Here is a 23,591-nt window from a genome sequence, read left to right on the forward strand (position 1 = left end):
CCTTTGTGGTTTCATTTTCCCTGATTTTGATTTTCCTTCTGGGGAACCTGTGTTGCTGCATTCAAGGTATGTCCATACTAGCCTGTCAAATGCGAACTCTTCAAATTACTAGTTAATGCTTACCACATATGCTATTTAAAAAATTGTCGTCTTTATTTCCCATGTGCATTTGTAAACATGTTTCATGGTTATGTTTTATTCCTGAACTTATATATTTGACTATTGTACCAAGCAGAGTACCTTTGAAATTTTTCCTCATTTAAAAAATATGTATCTTGGCTCAGGCCTGTTATCCCAGCACTTTGGGAGGACAAGGGAAGAGGATCACAAGGAAAGGAGATCAAGACCATCATGGCCAATACAGTGAAGCCGTGTCTCTACTAAAAATACAAAAAATTAGCCAGGTATGGTGGCAGCTTCCATAGTCCCAGTGTGGTGTAGTCGCAGCAAACTTGGAGGCTGAGGCAGGACAATCACTTAAACCCTTGAGGGAGAGGTTGCAGTGAATCAACATGGCGCCATTGCACTGCAGCCTGTGTAACAGAACAAGACTCTGTCTGAAAAAGAATTATATGCATATAATATATATCATATATATTATATATCATATAATATATATGTCATATAATGTATATGTGATATATGATAACATATATAGTATTTAATATATTATGTCATATAATATATAATATATAATAGATATTATATATATTTATTAGGTATAATATATAATATATTATCTCCATTATATATTTTATCATATATAATATACAGAATATATTATATGTGTCATATTATATATTATAAAACATTTAATATATAATATGTCAAAATATAAAACTTATAATATATCCTGTGTAATGACATATAATATATATTATATCTTATGACATTTAAAATACATAATTTATATATAATATATCATATTAAATATTAATTACATATTATACATATATTAAATATATGATACATACATTATATATGGCATATTATATATATTATATAATGAATATAGATTATATATATTAAACATATTACATATATTACATATAATTTATGTTAAATAATATATACAATTTATTATATAATATAAAAATATTATATATGTAAATTATATATTGTATGTTACATATACCCTATACAATATATATCATATATATAATATATGATATATGTTTAATACATGATACATATAATATATGTGATAAATATGTAATATATGATATATAATGTAATATATGATATGTATTATAAAATATATGATATATATTATTTAACATATATATTATATATAATATCTGACATAAAACATATATGATATGTATCTTGTAACATCTGATATATGTTATGTATAATGTATGACATACATTATAATATGTTATGTATTATATATCATATATGATATATGTTATTTATCGTTTATGATATATATTAAATATCATGTGTGATATATATTATATATGATATGTATTATATATCATATGATATAGATTATATGTAATATATGATATATAATATATGATATACACTATGTAATATATGATATATATAATATGTGTTATATATTATAGATAATTACATAGTCTATTATGAATGATTATATTATATATTATATATAATATATCATAGTAGATCACAGTTAATATATCATAATATATTATATTACATTACATTAGTATACATTGTATAACATTGTGTATCCTATTATATATAATATATGTCATATATATAATCTTATATATTATATTATGATATAACATATAATATGTTAATAAATAATATAGTGTATAATATATTACATATCATATATAATATATTACATATTATATAAAATATACAATATATAACATATCATATAAAATATATGTTATATATTATGTATTATATTATATAGTATATTATATATTAGATATCATATATTATATGATATTTTAAATATTAGCTATTAGACATTATATAATGAATCATATATTATATGTTACATATTATATAAATTATATATTAAAATATTATATATTGAATAAGATATAATTCTATAATTATATATGTAATTATATATGTTGTAATATATAATAATTATATATTTTTACATGTATTATATTATATATAATAGTTATATATTATTATATATTATATTATACATAATATATGTAATATAAGTATGCAGGATATAAAAGGAAATTATATATATGTGATACATATTATATATTTTATATATAATACGTTTTGTATAATTATATATACATACACACACACATATATATATATATCTATATATATATTTGGGGTTGCCCTATTTCCCATCTCATAACTTATTTCAAAAAGCACAGCATAGTAATATGTGGGCTTGGGATTCAGTTTTTGAAACAAAACACTGAGCATTCAGTGACCTTCCTGTACATGTAAAAGCACTGCTGTCTGCCTGGCAGCAGTTGGACATCACAATGTGGATTGTACCTTCACCCTGGAATGTTTATGCCCTATCGCCATGGTGATGGGGTTAGGGATCTCCTGCTCTTGGTCCTCAGTGCCACTGTCAGTGCTGAGTTTTTCAAAGGTCAGAGCAGATTGAACCTTTGTGGTTTCATTTTCCCTGATTTAGATTTTCCTTCTGGGGAACCTGTGTTGCTGCATTCAAGGTATGTCCATACTAGCCTGTCAAATGCAAACTCTTCAAATTACTAGTTAATGCTTACCACATATGCTATTTAAAAAATTGTCGCTTTATTTCCCATGTGCAGTTGTAAACATGTTTCATGGTTATGTTTTATTCCTGAACTTATATATTTGACTATTGTACCAAGCAGAGTACCTTTGAAATTTTTCTTCATTTAAAAAACATGTATCTTGGCTCAGGCCTGTTATCCCAGCACTTTGGGAGGACAAGGCAAGAGGATCACAAGGAAAGGAGATCAAGACCATCATGGCCAATACAGTGAAGCCCTGTCTCTACTAAAAATACAAAAAATTAGCCAGGTATGGTGGCAGCTTCCATAGTCCCAGTGTGGTGTAGTCGCAGCAAACTTGGAGGCTGAGGCAGGACAATCACTTGAACCCTTGAGGGAGAGGTTGCAGTGAATCAAGATGGCGCCATTGCACTGCAGCCTGTGTAACAGAACAAGACTCTGTCTGAAAAAGAATTATATGCATATAATATATATCATATATAATATATATCATATAATATATATGTCATATAATATATATGTGATGTATGATAACATTTATAGTATTTAATATATATTATGTCATATAATACATAATATATATAATAGATATTATATATATTTATTAGGTATAATATATAATATATTATCTCCATTGTATATTATATCATATATAATATACAGAATATATTATATATGTAATATTATATATTATAAAATATTTAATATATAATATGACAAAATATAAAACTGATAATATATGCTGTGTAATGACATATAATATATATTATGAATTATGACATTTAAAATACATAATTTATATATAATATATCATATTAAATATTAATTACATATTATAGATATATTAAATACATGATACATACATTATATATAGCATGTTATATATATTAAATATTGAATATAGATTATATATATTAAACATATGACATGTATTACATATAATTTATGTTAAATAATATATACAATTTATTATATAATATAAAAATATTATATATGTAAATTATATATTGTATGTAACATATACCCTATACAATATATATCATATATATAATATATGATATATGTTTAATACATGATACGTATAATATATGTGATAAATATGTAATATATGATATATAATGTAATATACGATATGTATTATAAAATATATGATATATATTATTTAACATATATATTATATATAATATCTGACATAAAACATATATGATATGTATCTTGTAACATCTGATATATGTTATGTATAATGTATGACATGCATTATAATATGTTATGTATTATATATCATATATGATATATGATATTTATCGTATATGATATATATTATATATCATGTGTGATATATATTATATATGATATGTATTATATATCATATGATATAGATTATATGTTATATATGATATATAATATATGATATACACTATGTAATATATGATATATATAATATGTGTTATATATTATAGATAATTACATAGTCTATTATGAATGATTATATGATATATTACATATAATATATCATAATAGATCACAGATAATATATCATAATATATTATATTACATTACATTAGTATACATTGTATAACATTATGTATCCTATTATATATAATATATGTCATATATATAATCTTATATATTATATTATGATATAACATATAATATGTTAATAAATAATATAGTGTATAATATATTACATATCATATATAATATATTACATATTATATAAAATATACAATATATAACATATCATATAAAATATATGTTATATATTATGTATTATATTATATAGTATATTATATATTAGATATCATATATTATATGATATTTTAAATATTAGCTATTAGACATTATATAATGAATCATATATTATATGTTACATATTATATAAATTATATATTAAAATATTATATATTGAATAATATATAATTATATAATTATATGTGTAATTATATATGTTGTAATATATAATAATTATATATTTTTACATGTATTATATTATACATAATAGTTATATATAATTATATATTATATTATACATAATATATGTAATATAAGTATGCAGGATATAAAAGGAAATTATATATATGTGATACATATTATATATTTTATATATAATACGTTTTGTATAATTATATATACATACACACACACATATATGTATATATCTATATATATATATTTGGGGTTGCCCTATTTCCCATCTCATAACTTATTTCAAGAAGCACAGCATAGTAATATGTGGGCTTGGGATTCAGTTTTTGAAACAAAACACTGAGCATTCAGTGACCTTCCTGTACATGTAAAAGCACTGCTGTCTGCCTGGCAGCAGTTGGACATCACAATGTGGATTGTACCTTCACCCTGGAATGTTTATGCCCTATCGCCATGGTGATGGGGTTAGGGATCTCCTGCTCTTGGTCCTCAGTGCCACTGTCAGTGCTGAGTTTTTCAAAGGTCAGAGCAGATTGAACCTTTGTGGTTTCATTTTCCCTGATTTAGATTTTCCTTCTGGGGAACCTGTGTTGCTGCATTCAAGGTATGTCCATACTAGCCTGTCAAATGCAAACTCTTCAAATTACTAGTTAATGCTTACCACATATGCTATTTAAAAAATTGTCGTCTTTATTTCCCTTGTGCAGTTGTAAACATGTTTCATGGTTATGTTTTATTCCTGAACTTATATATTTGACTATTGTACCAAGCAGAGTACCTTTGAAATTTTTCTTCATTTAAAAAACATGTATCTTGGCTCAGGCCTGTTATCCCAGCACTTTGGGAGGACAAGGCAAGAGGATCACAAGGAAAGGAGATCAAGACCATCATGGCCAATACAGTGAAGCCCTGTCTCTACTAAAAATACAAAAAATTAGCCAGGTATGGTGGCAGCTTCCATAGTCCCAGTGTGGTGTAGTCGCAGCAAACTTTGAGGCTTAGGCAGGACAATCACTTGAACCCTTGAGGGAGAGGTTGCAGTGAATCAAGATGGCGCCATTGCACTGCAGCCTGTGTAACAGAACAAGACTCTGTCTGAAAAAGAATTATATGCATATAATATATATCATATATATTATATATCATATAATATATATGTCATATACTATGTATGTGATGTATGATAACATTCATAGTATTTAATATATATTATGTCATATAATATATAATATATATAATAGATATTATATATATTTATTAGGTATAATATATAATATATTATCTCCATTGTATATTATATCATATATAATATACAGAATATATTATATATGTCATATTATATATTATAAAATATTTAATATATAATATGACAAAATATAAAACTTATAATATATTCTGTGTAATGACATATAATATATATTATGAATTATGACATTTAAAATACATAATTTATATATAATATATCATATTAAATATTAATTACATATTATAGATATATTAAATACATGATACATACATTATATATAGCATGTTATATATATTAAATATTGAATATAGATTATATATATTAAACATATGACACGTATTACATATAATTTATGTTAAATAATATATACAATTTATTATATAATATAAAAATATTATATATGTAAATTATATATTGTATGTAACATATACCCTATACAATATATATCATATATATAATATATGATATATGTTTAATACATGATACATATAATATATGTGATAAATATGTAATATATGATATATAATGTAATATATGATATGTATTATAAAATATATGATATATATTATTTAACATATATATTATATATAATATCTGACATAAAACATATATGATATGTATCTTGTAACATCTGATATATGTTATGTATAATGTATGACATACATTATAATATGTTATGTATTATATATCATATATGATATATGTTATTTATCGTTTATGATATATATTAAATATCATGTGTGATATATATTATATATGATATGTATTATATATCATATGATATAGATTATATGTAATATATGATATATAATATATGATATACACTATGTAATATATGATATATATAATATGTGTTATATATTATAGATAATTACATAGTCTATTATGAATGATTATATTATATATTATATATAATATATCATAGTAGATCACAGTTAATATATCATAATATATTATATTACATTACATTAGTATACATTGTATAACATTGTGTATCCTATTATATATAATATATGTCATATATATAATCTTATATATTATATTATGATATAACATATAATATGTTAATAAATAATATAGTGTATAATATATTACATATCATATATAATATATTACATATTATATAAAATATACAATATATAACATATCATATAAAATATATGTTATATATTATGTATTATATTATATAGTATATTATATATTAGATATCATATATTATATGATATTTTAAATATTAGCTATTAGACATTATATAATGAATCATATATTATATGTTACATATTATATAAATTATATATTAAAATATTATATATTGAATAAGATATAATTATATAATTATATATGTAATTATATATGTTGTAATATATAATAATTATATATTTTTACATGTATTATATTATATATAATAGTTATATATTATTATATATTATTTTATACATAATATATGTAATATAAGTATGCAGGATATAAAAGGAAATTATATATATGTGATACATATTATATATTTTATATATAATACGTTTTGTATAATTATATATACATACACACACACATATATATATATATCTATATATATATATTTGGGGTTGCCCTATTTCCCATCTCATAACTTATTTCAACAAGCACAGCATAGTAATATGTGGGCTTGGGATTCAGTTTTTGAAACAAAACACTGAGCATTCAGTGACCTTCCTGTACATGTAAAAGCACTGCTGTCTGCCTGGCAGCAGTTGGACATCACAATGTGGATTGTACCTTCACCCTGGAATGTTTATGCCCTATCGCCATGGTGATGGGGTTAGGGATCTCCTGCTCTTGGTCCTCAGTGCCACTGTCAGTGCTGAGTTTTTCAAAGGTCAGAGCAGATTGAACCTTTGTGGTTTCATTTTCCCTGATTTAGATTTTCCTTCTGGGGAACCTGTGTTGCTGCATTCAAGGTATGTCCATACTAGCCTGTCAAATGCAAACTCTTCAAATTACTAGTTAATGCTTACCACATATGCTATTTAAAAAATTGTCGTCTTTATTTCCCTTGTGCAGTTGTAAACATGTTTCATGGTTATGTTTTATTCGTGAACTTATATATTTGACTATTGTACCAAGCAGAGTACCTTTGAAATTTTTCTTCATTTAAAAAATATGTATCTTGGCTCAGGCCTGTTATCCCAGCACTTTGGGAGGACAAGGCAAGAGGATCACAAGGAAAGGAGATCAAGACCATCATGGCCAATACAGTGAAGCCCTGTCTCTACTAATAATACAAAAAATTAGCCAGGTATAGTGGCAGCTTCCATAGTCCCAGTGTGGTGTAGTCGCAGCAAACTTGGAGGCTGAGGCAGGACAATCACTTGAACCCTTGAGGGAGAGGTTGCAGTGAATCAAGATGGCGCCATTGCACTGCAGCCTGTGTAACAGAACAAGACTCTGTCTGAAAAAGAATTATATGCATATAATATATATCATATATATTATATATCATATAATATATATGTCATATACTATATATGTGATGTATGATAACATTTATAGTATTTAATATATATTATGTCACATAATACATAATATATATAATAGATATTATATATATTTATTAGGTATAATATATAATATATTATCTCCATTGTATATTATATCATATATAATATACAGAATATATTATATATGTCATATTATATATTATAAAATATTTAATATATAATATGACAAAATATAAAACTTATAATATATGCTGTGTAATGACATATAATATATATTATGAATTATGACATTTAAAATACATAATTTATATATAATATATCATATTAAATATTAATTACATATTATAGATATATTAAATACATGATACATACATTATATATAGCATGTTATATATATTAAATATTGAATATAGATTATATATATTAAACATATGACATGTATTACATATAATTTATGTTAAATAATATATACAATTTATTATATAATATAAAAATATTATATATGTAAATTATATATTGTATGTAACATATACCCTATACAATATATATCATATATATAATATATGATATATGTTTAATACATGATACATATAATATATGTGATAAATATGTAATATATGATATATAATGTAATATACGATATGTATTATAAAATATATGATATATATTATTTAACATATATATTATATATAATATCTGACATAAAACATATATGATATGTATCTTGTAACATCTGATATATGTTATGTATAATGTATGACATGCATTATAATATGTTATGTATTATATATCATATATGATATATGTTATTTATCGTATATGATATATATTATATGTCATGTGTGATATATATTATATATGATATGTATTATATATCATATGATATAGATTATATGTAATATATGATATATAATATATGATATACACTATGTAATATATGATATATATAATATGTGTTATATATTATAGATAATTACATAGTCTATTATGAATGATTATATGATATATTATATATAATATATCATAATAGATCACAGATAATATATCATAATATATTATATTACATTACATTAGTATACATTGTATAACATTATGTATCCTATTATATATAATATATGACATATATATAATCTTATATATTATATTATGATATAACATATAATATGTTAATAAATAATATTGTGTGTAATATATTACATATCATATATAATATATTACATATAATATAAAATATACAATATATAACATATCATATAAAATATATGTTATATATTATGTATTATATTATATAGTATATTATATATTAGATATCATATATTATATGATATTTTAAATATTAGCTATTAGACATTATATAATGAATCATATATTATATGTTACATATTTTATAAATTATATATTAAAATATTATATATTGAATAATATATAATTATATAATTATATATGTAATTATATATGTTGTAATATATAATAATTATATATTTTTACATGTATTATATTATATATAATAGTTATATATTATTATATATTATATTATACATAATATATGTAATATAAGTATGCAGGATATAAAAGGAAATTATATATATGTGATACATATTATATATTTTATATATAATACGTTTTGTATAATTATGTATACATACACACACACATATATATATATATCTATATATATATTTGGGGTTGCCCTATTTCCCATCTCATAACTTATTTCAAAAAGCACAGCATAGTAATATGTGGGCTTGGGATTCAGTTTTTGAAACAAAACACTGAGCATTCAGTGACCTTCCTGTACATGTAAAAGCACTGCTGTCTGCCTGGCAGCAGTTGGACATCACAATGTGGATTGTACCTTCACCCTGGAATGTTTATGCCCTATCGCCATGGTGATGGGGTTAGGGATCTCCTGCTCTTGGTCCTCAGTGCCACTGTCAGTGCTGAGTTTTTCAAAGGTCAGAGCAGATTGAACCTTTGTGGTTTCATTTTCCCTGATTTAGATTTTCCTTCTGGGGAACCTGTGTTGCTGCATTCAAGGTATGTCCATACTAGCCTGTCAAATGCAAACTCTTCAAATTACTAGTTAATGCTTACCACATATGCTATTTAAAAAATTGTCGCTTTATTTCCCATGTGCAGTTGTAAACATGTTTCATGGTTATGTTTTATTCCTGAACTTATATATTTGACTATTGTACCAAGCAGAGTACCTTTGAAATTTTTCTTCATTTAAAAAACATGTATCTTGGCTCAGGCCTGTTATCCCAGCACTTTGGGAGGACAAGGCAAGAGGATCACAAGGAAAGGAGATCAAGACCATCATGGCCAATACAGTGAAGCCCTGTCTCTACTAAAAATACAAAAAATTAGCCAGGTATGGTGGCAGCTTCCATAGTCCCAGTGTGGTGTAGTCGCAGCAAACTTGGAGGCTGAGGCAGGACAATCACTTGAACCCTTGAGGGAGAGGTTGCAGTGAATCAAGATGGCGCCATTGCACTGCAGCCTGTGTAACAGAACAAGACTCTGTCTGAAAAAGAATTATATGCATATAATATATATCATATATAATATATATCATATAATATATATGTCATATAATATATATGTGATGTATGATAACATTTATAGTATTTAATATATATTATGTCATATAATACATAATATATATAATAGATATTATATATATTTATTAGGTATAATATATAATATATTATCTCCATTGTATATTATATCATATATAATATACAGAATATATTATATATGTAATATTATATATTATAAAATATTTAATATATAATATGACAAAATATAAAACTGATAATATATGCTGTGTAATGACATATAATATATATTATGAATTATGACATTTAAAATACATAATTTATATATAATATATCATATTAAATATTAATTACATATTATAGATATATTAAATACATGATACATACATTATATATAGCATGTTATATATATTAAATATTGAATATAGATTATATATATTAAACATATGACATGTATTACATATAATTTATGTTAAATAATATATACAATTTATTATATAATATAAAAATATTATATATGTAAATTATATATTGTATGTAACATATACCCTATACAATATATATCATATATATAATATATGATATATGTTTAATACATGATACGTATAATATATGTGATAAATATGTAATATATGATATATAATGTAATATACGATATGTATTATAAAATATATGATATATATTATTTAACATATATATTATATATAATATCTGACATAAAACATATATGATATGTATCTTGTAACATCTGATATATGTTATGTATAATGTATGACATGCATTATAATATGTTATGTATTATATATCATATATGATATATGATATTTATCGTATATGATATATATTATATATCATGTGTGATATATATTATATATGATATGTATTATATATCATATGATATAGATTATATGTTATATATGATATATAATACATGATATACACTATGTAATATATGATATATATAATATGTGTTATATATTATAGATAATTACATAGTCTATTATGAATGATTATATGATATATTACATATAATATATCATAATAGATCACAGATAATATACCATAATATATTATATTACATTACATTAGTATACATTGTATAACATTATGTATCCTATTATATATAATATATGTCATATATATAATCTTATATATTATATTATGATATAACATATAATATGTTAATAAATAATATAGTGTATAATATATTACATATCATATATAATATATTACATATTATATAAAATATACAATATATAACATATCATATAAAATATATGTTATATATTATGTATTATATTATATAGTATATTATATATTAGATATCATATATTATATGATATTTTAAATATTAGCTATTAGACATTATATAATGAATCATATATTATATGTTACATATTATATAAATTATATATTAAAATATTATATATTGAATAATATATAATTATATAATTATATGTGTAATTATATATGTTGTAATATATAATAATTATATATTTTTACATGTATTATATTATACATAATAGTTATATATAATTATATATTATATTATACATAATATATGTAATATAAGTATGCAGGATATAAAAGGAAATTATATATATGTGATACATATTATATATTTTATATATAATACGTTTTGTATAATTATATATACATACACACACACATATATGTATATATCTATATATATATATTTGGGGTTGCCCTATTTCCCATCTCATAACTTATTTCAAGAAGCACAGCATAGTAATATGTGGGCTTGGGATTCAGTTTTTGAAACAAAACACTGAGCATTCAGTGACCTTCCTGTACATGTAAAAGCACTGCTGTCTGCCTGGCAGCAGTTGGACATCACAATGTGGATTGTACCTTCACCCTGGAATGTTTATGCCCTATCGCCATGGTGATGGGGTTAGGGATCTCCTGCTCTTGGTCCTCAGTGCCACTGTCAGTGCTGAGTTTTTCAAAGGTCAGAGCAGATTGAACCTTTGTGGTTTCATTTTCCCTGATTTAGATTTTCCTTCTGGGGAACCTGTGTTGCTGCATTCAAGGTATGTCCATACTAGCCTGTCAAATGCAAACTCTTCAAATTACTAGTTAATGCTTACCACATATGCTATTTAAAAAATTGTCGTCTTTATTTCCCTTGTGCAGTTGTAAACATGTTTCATGGTTATGTTTTATTCCTGAACTTATATATTTGACTATTGTACCAAGCAGAGTACCTTTGAAATTTTTCTTCATTTAAAAAACATGTATCTTGGCTCAGGCCTGTTATCCCAGCACTTTGGGAGGACAAGGCAAGAGGATCACAAGGAAAGGAGATCAAGACCATCATGGCCAATACAGTGAAGCCCTGTCTCTACTAAAAATACAAAAAATTAGCCAGGTATGGTGGCAGCTTCCATAGTCCCAGTGTGGTGTAGTCGCAGCAAACTTGGAGGCTGAGGCAGGACAATCACTTGAACCCTTGAGGGAGAGGTTGCAGTGAATCAAGATGGCGCCATTGCACTGCAGCCTGTGTAACAGAACAAGACTCTGTCTGAAAAAGAATTATATGCATATAATATATATCATATATATTATATATCATATAATATATATGTCATATACTATGTATGTGATGTATGATAACATTCATAGTATTTAATATATATTATGTCATATAATATATAATATATATAATAGATATTATATATATTTATTAGGTATAATATATAATATATTATCTCCATTGTATATTATATCATATATAATATACAGAATATATTATATATGTCATATTATATATTATAAAATATTTAATATATAATATGACAAAATATAAAACTTATAATATATTCTGTGTAATGACATATAATATATATTATGAATTATGACATTTAAAATACATAATTTATATATAATATATCATATTAAATATTAATTACATATTATAGATATATTAAATACATGATACATACATTATATATAGCATGTTATATATATTAAATATTGAATATAGATTATATATATTAAACATATGACACGTATTACATATAATTTATGTTAAATAATATATACAATTTATTATACAATATAAAAATATTATATATGTAAATTATATATTGTATGTAACATATACCCTATACAATATATATCATATATATAATATATGATATATGTTTAATACATGATACATATAATATATGTGATAAATATGTAATATATGATATATAATGTAATATATGATATGTATTATAAAATATATGATATATATTATTTAACATATATATTATATATAATATCTGACATAAAACATATATGATATGTATCTTGTAACATCTGATATATGTTATGTATAATGTATGACATACATTATAATATGTTATGTATTATATATCATATATGATATATGTTATTTATCGTTTATGATATATATTAAATATCATGTGTGATATATATTATATATGATATGTATTATATATCATATGATATAGATTATATGTAATATATGATATATAATATATGATATACACTATGTAATATATGATATATATAATATGTGTTATATATTATAGATAATTACATAGTCTATTATGAATGATTATATTATATATTATATATAATATATCATAGTAGATCACAGTTAATATATCATAATATATTATATTACATTACATTAGTATACATTGTATAACATTGTGTATCCTATTATATATAATATATGTCATATATATAATCTTATATATTATATTATGATATAACATATAATATGTTAATAAATAATATAGTGTATAATATATTACATATCATATATAATATATTACATAATATATAAAATATACAATATATAACATATCATATAAAATATATGTTATATATTATGTATTATATTATATAGTATATTATATATTAGATATCATATATTATATGATATTTTAAATATTAGCTATTAGACATTATATAATGAATCATATATTATATGTTACATATTATATAAATTATATATTAAAATATTATATATTGAATAAGATATAATTATATAATTATATATGTTGTAATATATAATAATTATATATTTTTACATGTATTATATTATATATAATAGTTATATATTATTATATATTATTTTATACATAATATATGTAATATAAGTATGCAGGATATAAAAGGAAATTATATATATGTGATACATATTATATATTTTATATATAATACGTTTTGTATAATTATATATACATACACACACACATATATATATATATCTATATATATATATTTGGGGTTGCCCTATTTCCCATCTCATAACTTATTTCAAAAAGCACAGCATAGTAATATGTGGGCTTGGGATTCAGTTTTTGAAACAAAACACTGAGCATTCAGTGACCTTCCTGTACATGTAAAAGCACTGCTGTCTGCCTGGCAGCAGTTGGACATCACAATGTGGATTGTACCTTCAGCCTGGAATGTTTATGCCCTATCGCCATGGTGATGGGGTTAGATATCTCCTGCTCTTGGTCCTCAGTGCCACTGTCAGTGCTGAGTTTTTCAAAGGTCAGAGCAGATTGAACCTTTGTGGTTTCATTTTCCCTGATTTAGATTTTCCTTCTGGGGAACCTGTGTTGCTGCATTCAAGGTATGTCCATACTAGCCTGTCAAATGCAAACTCTTCAAATTACTAGTTAATGCTTACCACATATGCTATTTAAAAAATTGTCGTCTTTATTTCCCTTGTGCAGTTGTAAACATGTTTCATGGTTATGTTTTATTCGTGAACTTATATATTTGACTATTGTACCAAGCAGAGTACCTTTGAAATTTTTCTTCATTTAAAAAATATGTATCTTGGCTCAGGCCTGTTATCCCAGCACTTTGGGAGGACAAGGCAAGAGGATCACAAGGAAAGGAGATCAAGACCATCATGGCCAATACAGTGAAGCCCTGTCTCTACTAAAAATACAAAAAATTAGCCAGGTATAGTGGCAGCTTCCATAGTCCCAGTGTGGTGTAGTCGCAGCAAACTTGGAGGCTGAGGCAGGACAATCACTTGAACCCTTGAGGGAGAGGTTGCAGTGAATCAAGATGGCGCCATTGCACTGCAGCCTGTGTAACAGAACAAGACTCTGTCTGAAAAAGAATTATATGCATATAATATATATCATATATATTATATATCATATAATATATATGTCATATACTATATATGTGATGTATGATAACATTTATAGTATTTAATATATATTATGTCACATAATACATAATATATATAATAGATATTATATATATTTATTAGGTATAATATATAATATATTATCTCCATTATATATTATATCATATATAATATACAGAATATATTATATATGTCATATTATATATTATAAAATATTTAATATATAATATGACAAAATATAAAACTTATAATATATGCTGTGTAATGACATATAATATATATTATGAATTATGACATTTAAAATACATAATTTATATATAATATATCATATTAAATATTAATTACATATTATAGATATATTAAATACATGATACATACATTATATATAGCATGTTATATATATTAAATATTGAATATAGATTATATATATTAAACATATGACATGTATTACATATAATTTATGTTAAATAATATATACAATTTATTATATAATATAAAAATATTATATATGTAAATTATATATTGTATGTAACATATACCCTATACAATATATATCATATATATAATATATGATATATGTTTAATACATGATACATATAATATATGTGATAAATATGTAATATATGATATATAATGTAATATACGATATGTATTATAAAATATATGATATATATTATTTAACATATATATTATATATAATATCTGACATAAAACATATATGATATGTATCTTGTAACATCTGATATATGTTATGTATAATGTATGACATGCATTATAATATGTTATGTATTATATATCATATATGATATATGTTATTTATCGTATATGATATATATTATATGTCATGTGTGATATATATTATATATGATATGTATTATATATCATATGATATAGATTATATGTAATATATGATATATAATATATGATATACACTATGTAATATATGATATATATAATATGTGTTATATATTATAGATAATTACATAGTCTATTATGAATGATTATATGATATATTATATATAATATATCATAATAGATCACAGATAATATATCATAATATATTATATTACATTACATTAGTATACATTGTATAACATTATGTATCCTATTATATATAATATATGACATATATATAATCTTATATATTATATTATGATATAACATATAATATGTTAATAAATAATATTGTGTGTAATATATTACATATCATATATAATATATTACATATAATATAAAATATACAATATATAACATATCATATAAAATATATGTTATATATTATGTATTATATTATATAGTATATTATATATTAGATATCATATATTATATGATATTTTAAATATTAGCTATTAGACATTATATAATGAATCATATATTATATGTTACATATTATATAAATTATATATTAAAATATTATATATTGAATAATATATAATTATATAATTATATATGTAATTATATATGTTGTAATATATAATAATTATATATTTTTACATGTATTATATTATATATAATAGTTATATATTATTATATATTATATTATACATAATATATGTAATATAAGTATGCAGGATATAAAAGGAAATTATATATATGTGATACATATTATATATTTTATATATAATACGTTTTGTATAATTATATATACATACACACACACATATATATATATATCTATATATATATATTTGGGGTTGCCCTATTTCCCATCTCATAACTTATTTCAAGAAGCACAGCATAGTAATATGTGGGCTTGGGATTCAGTTTTTGAAACAAAACACTGAGCATTCAGTGACCTTCCTGTACATGTAAAAGCACTGCTGTCTGCCTGGCAGCAGTTGGACATCACAATGTGGATTGTACCTTCACCCTGGAATGTTTATGCCCTATCGCCATGGTGATGGGGTTAGGGATCTCCTGCTCTTGGTCCTCAGTGCCACTGTCAGTGCTGAGTTTTTCAAACGTCAGAGCAGATTGAACCTTTGTGGTTTCATTTTCCCTGATTTTGATTTTCCTTCTGGGGAACCTGTGTTGCTGCATTCAAGGTATGTCCATACTAGCCTGTCAAATGCAAACTCTTCAAATTACTAGTTAATGCTTACCACATATGCTATTTAAAAAATTGTCGTCTTTATTTCCCTTGTGCAGTTGTAAACATGTTTCATGGTTATGTTTTATTCCTGAACTTATATATTTGACTATTGTACCAAGCAGAGTACCTTTGAAATTTTTCTTCATTTAAAAAATATGTATCTTGGCTCAGGCCTGTTATCCCAGCACTTTGGGAGGACAAGGCAAGAGGATCACAAGGAAAGGAGATCAAGACCATCATGGCCAATACAGTGAAGCCCTGTCTCTACTAAAAATACAAAAAATTAGCCAGGTATAGTGGCAGCTTCCATAGTCCCAGTGTGGTGTAGTCGCAGCAAACTTGGAGGCTGAGGCAGGACAATCACTTGAACCCTTGAGGGAGAGGTTGCAGTGAATCAAGATGGCGCCATTGCACTGCAGCCTGTGTAACAGAACAAGACTCTGTCTGAAAAAGAATTATATGCATATAATATATATCATATATACTATATATCATATAATATATATGTCATATACTATATATGTGATGTATGATAACATTTATAGTATTTAATATATATTATGTCATATAATATATAATATATATAACAGATATTATATATATTTATTAGGTATAATATATAATATATTATCTCCATTGTATATTATATCATATATAATATACAGAATATATTATATATGTCATATTATATATTATAAAATATTTAATATATAATATGACAAAATATAAAACTTATAATATATGCTGTGTAATGACATATAATATATATTATGAATTATGACATTTAAAATACATAATTTATATATAATATATCATATTAAATATTAATTACATATTATAGATATATTAAATACATGATACATACATTATATATAGCATGTTATATATATTAAATATTGAATATAGATTATATATATTAAACATATGACATGTATTACATATAATTTATGTTAAATAATATATACTATTTATTATATAATATAAAAATATTATATATGTAAATTATATATTGTATGTAACATATACCCTATACAATATATATCATATATATTATATATTGTATATGTTTAATACATGATACATATAATATATGTGATAAATATGTAATATATGATATATAATGTAATATACGATATGTATTATAAAATATATGATATATATAATTTAACATATATATTATATATAATATCTGACATAAAACGTATATGATATGTATCTTGTAACATCTGATATATGTTATGTATAATGTATGACATGCATTATAATATGTTATGTATTATATATCATATATGATATATGTTATTTATCGTATATGATATATATTATATATCATGTGTGATATATATTATATATGATATGTATTATATATCATATGATATAGACTATATGTAATATATGATATATAATATATGATATACACTATGTAATATATGATATATATAATATGTGTTATATATTATAGATAATTACATAGTCTGTTATGAATGATTATATGATATATTATATATAATATATCATAATAGATCACAGATAATATATCATAATATATTATATTACATTACATTAGTATACATTGTATAACATTATGTATCCTATTATATATAATATATGACATATATATAATCTTATATATTATATTATGATATAACATATAATATGTTAATAAATAATATTGTGTGTAATATATTACATATCATATATAATATATTACATATTATATAAAATATACAATATATAACATATCATATAAAATATATGTTATATATTATGTATTATATTATATAGTATATTATATATTAGATATCATATATTATATGATATTTTAAATATTAGCTATTAGACATTATATAATGAATCATATATTATATGTTACATATTATATAAGTTATATATTAAAATATTATATATTGAATAATATATAATTATATAATTATATATGTAATTATATATGTTGTAATGTATAATAATTATATATTTTTACATGTATTATATTATATATAATAGTTATATATTATTATATATTATATTATACATAATATATGTAATATAAGTATGCAGGATATAAAAGGAAATTATGTATATGTGATATATATTATATATTTTATATATAATACGTTTTGTATAATTATATATACATACACACACACATATATATATATATCTATATATATATATTTGGGGTTGCCCTATTTCCCATCTCATGACTTATTTCAAGAAGCACAGCATAGTAATATGTGGGCTTGGGATTCAGTTTTTGAAACAAAACACTGAGCATTCAGTGACCTTCCTGTACATGTAAAAGCACTGCTGTCTGCCTGGCAGCAGTTGGACATCACAATGTGGATTGTACCTTCACCCTGGAATGTTTATGCCCTATCGCCATGGTGATGGGGTTAGGGATCTCCTGCTCTTGGTCCTCAGTGCCACTGTCAGTGCTGAGTTTTTCAATGGTCAGAGCAGATTGAACCTTTGTGGTTTCATTTTCCCTGATTTAGATTTTCCTTCTGGGGAACCTGTGTTGCTGCATTCAAGGTATGTCCATACTAGCCTGTCAAATGCAAACTCTTCAAATTACTAGTTAATGCTTACCACATATGCTATTTAAAAAATTGTCGTCTTTATTTCCCTTGTGCAGTTGTAAACATGTTTCATGGTTATGTTTTATTCCTGAACTTATATATTTGACTATTGTACCAAGCAGAGTACCTTTGAAATTTTTCTTCATTTAAAAAATATGTATCTTGGCTCAGGCCTGTTATCCCAGCACTTTGGGAGGACAAGGCAAGAGGATCACAAGGAAAGGAGATCAAGACCATCATGGCCAATACAGTGAAGCCCTGTCTCTACTAAAAATACAAAAAATTAGCCAGGTATAGTGGCAGCTTCCATAGTCCCAGTGTGGTGTAGTCGCAGCAAACTTGGAGGCTGAGGCAGGACAATCACTTGAACCCTTGAGGGAGAGGTTGCAGTGAATCAAGATGGCGCCATTGCACTGCAGCCTGTGTAACAGAACAAGACTCTGTCTGAAAAAGAATTATATGCATATAATATATATCATATATATTATATATCATATAATATATATGTCATATACTATATATGTGATGTATGATAACATTTATAGTATTTAATATATATTATGTCATATAATACATAATATATATAATAGATATTATATATATTTATTAGGTATAATATATAATATATTATCTCCATTGTATATTATATCATATATAATATACAGAATATATTATATATGTCATATTATATATTATAAAATATTTAATATATAATATGACAAAATATAAAACTTATAATACATGCTGTGTAATGACATATAATATATATTATGAATTATGACATTTAAAATACATAATTTATATATAATATATCATATTAAATATTAATTACATATTATAGATATATTAAATACATGATACATACATTATATATAGCATGTTATATATATTAAATATTGAATATAGATTATATATATTAAACATATGACATGTATTACATATAATTTATGTTAAATAATATATACTATTTATTATATAATATAAAAATATTATATATGTAAATTATATATTGTATGTAACATATACCCTATACAATATATATCATATATATAATATATGATATATGTTTAATACATGATACATATAATATATGTGATAAATATGTAATATATGATATATAATGTAATATACGATATGTATTATAAAATATATGATATATATAATTTAACATATATATTATATATAATATCTGACATAAAACATATATGATATGTATCTTGTAACATCTGATATATGTTATGTATAAAGTATGACATGCATTATAATATGTTATGTATTATATATCATATATGATATATGTCATTTATCGTATATGATATATATTATATGTCATGTGTGATATACATTATATATGATATGTATTATATATCATATGATATAGATTATATGTAATATATGATATATAATATATGATATACACTATGTAATATATGATATATATAATATGTGTTATATATTATAGATAATTACATAGTCTATTATGAATGATTATATGATATATTATATATAATATATCAAAATAGATTACAGTTAATATATCATAATATATTATATTGCATTACATTAGTATACATTGTATAACATTATGTATCCTATTATATATAATATATGTCTTATATAATATTATATATTATATTATGATATAACATATAATATGTTAATAAATAATATAGTGTATGATATATTACATATCATATATAATATATTACATATTATATAAAATATACAATATATAACATATCATATAAAATATATGTTATATATTATGTATTATATTATATAGTATATTATATATAAGATATCATATATTATATGATATTTAAATATTAGCTATTAGACATTATATAATGAATCATATATTATATGTTACATATTATATAAATTATATATTAAAATATTATATATTGAATAATATATAATTATATAATTATATATGTAATTATATATGTTGTAAAATATATAATAATTATATATTTTTCCATGTATTATATTATATATAATAGTTATATATTATTATATATTTTATTATACATAATATATGTAATATAAGTATGCAGGATATAAAAGGAAATTATATATATGTGATACATATTATATATGTTATATATAATACGTTTTGTATAATTATATATACATACACACACATATATATATATATATATCTATATATATATTTGGGGTTGCCCTATTTCCCATCTCATAACTTATTTCAAGAAGCACAGCATAGTAATATGTGGGCTTGGGATTCAGTTTTTGAAACAAAACACTGAGCATTCAGTGACCTTCCTGTACATGTAAAAGCACTGCTGTCTGCCTGGCAGCAGTTGGACATCACAATGTGGATTGTACCTTCACCCTGGAATGTTTATGCCCTATCGCCATGGTGATGGGGTTAGGGATCTCCTGCTCTTGGTCCTCAGTGCCACTGTCAGTGCTGAGTTTTTCAAAGGTCAGAGCAGATTGAACCTTTGTGGTTTCATTTTCCCTGATTTAGATTTTCCTTCTGGGGAACCTGTGTTGCTGCATTCAAGGTATGTCCATACTAGCCTGTCAAATGCGAACTCTTCAAATTACTAGTTAATGCTTACCACATATGCTATTTAAAAAATTGTCGTCTTTATTTCCCATGTGCAGTTGTAAACATGTTTCATGGTTATGTTTTATTCCTGAACTTATATATTTGACTATTGTACCAAGCAGAGTACCTTTGAAATTACTCTTCATTTAAAAAACATGTATCTTGGCTCAGGCCTGTTATCCCAGCACTTTGGGAGGACAAGGCAAGAGGATCACAAGGAAAGGAGATCAAGACCATCATGGCCAATACAGTGAAGCCCTGTCTCTACTAAAAATACAAAAAATTAGCCA

This window comes from Gorilla gorilla, chromosome 14 (genome assembly GCF_029281585.2).
Source record: "Gorilla gorilla gorilla isolate KB3781 chromosome 14, NHGRI_mGorGor1-v2.1_pri, whole genome shotgun sequence".
In the NCBI taxonomy this organism is placed as follows: Eukaryota; Metazoa; Chordata; class Mammalia; order Primates; family Hominidae; genus Gorilla; species Gorilla gorilla.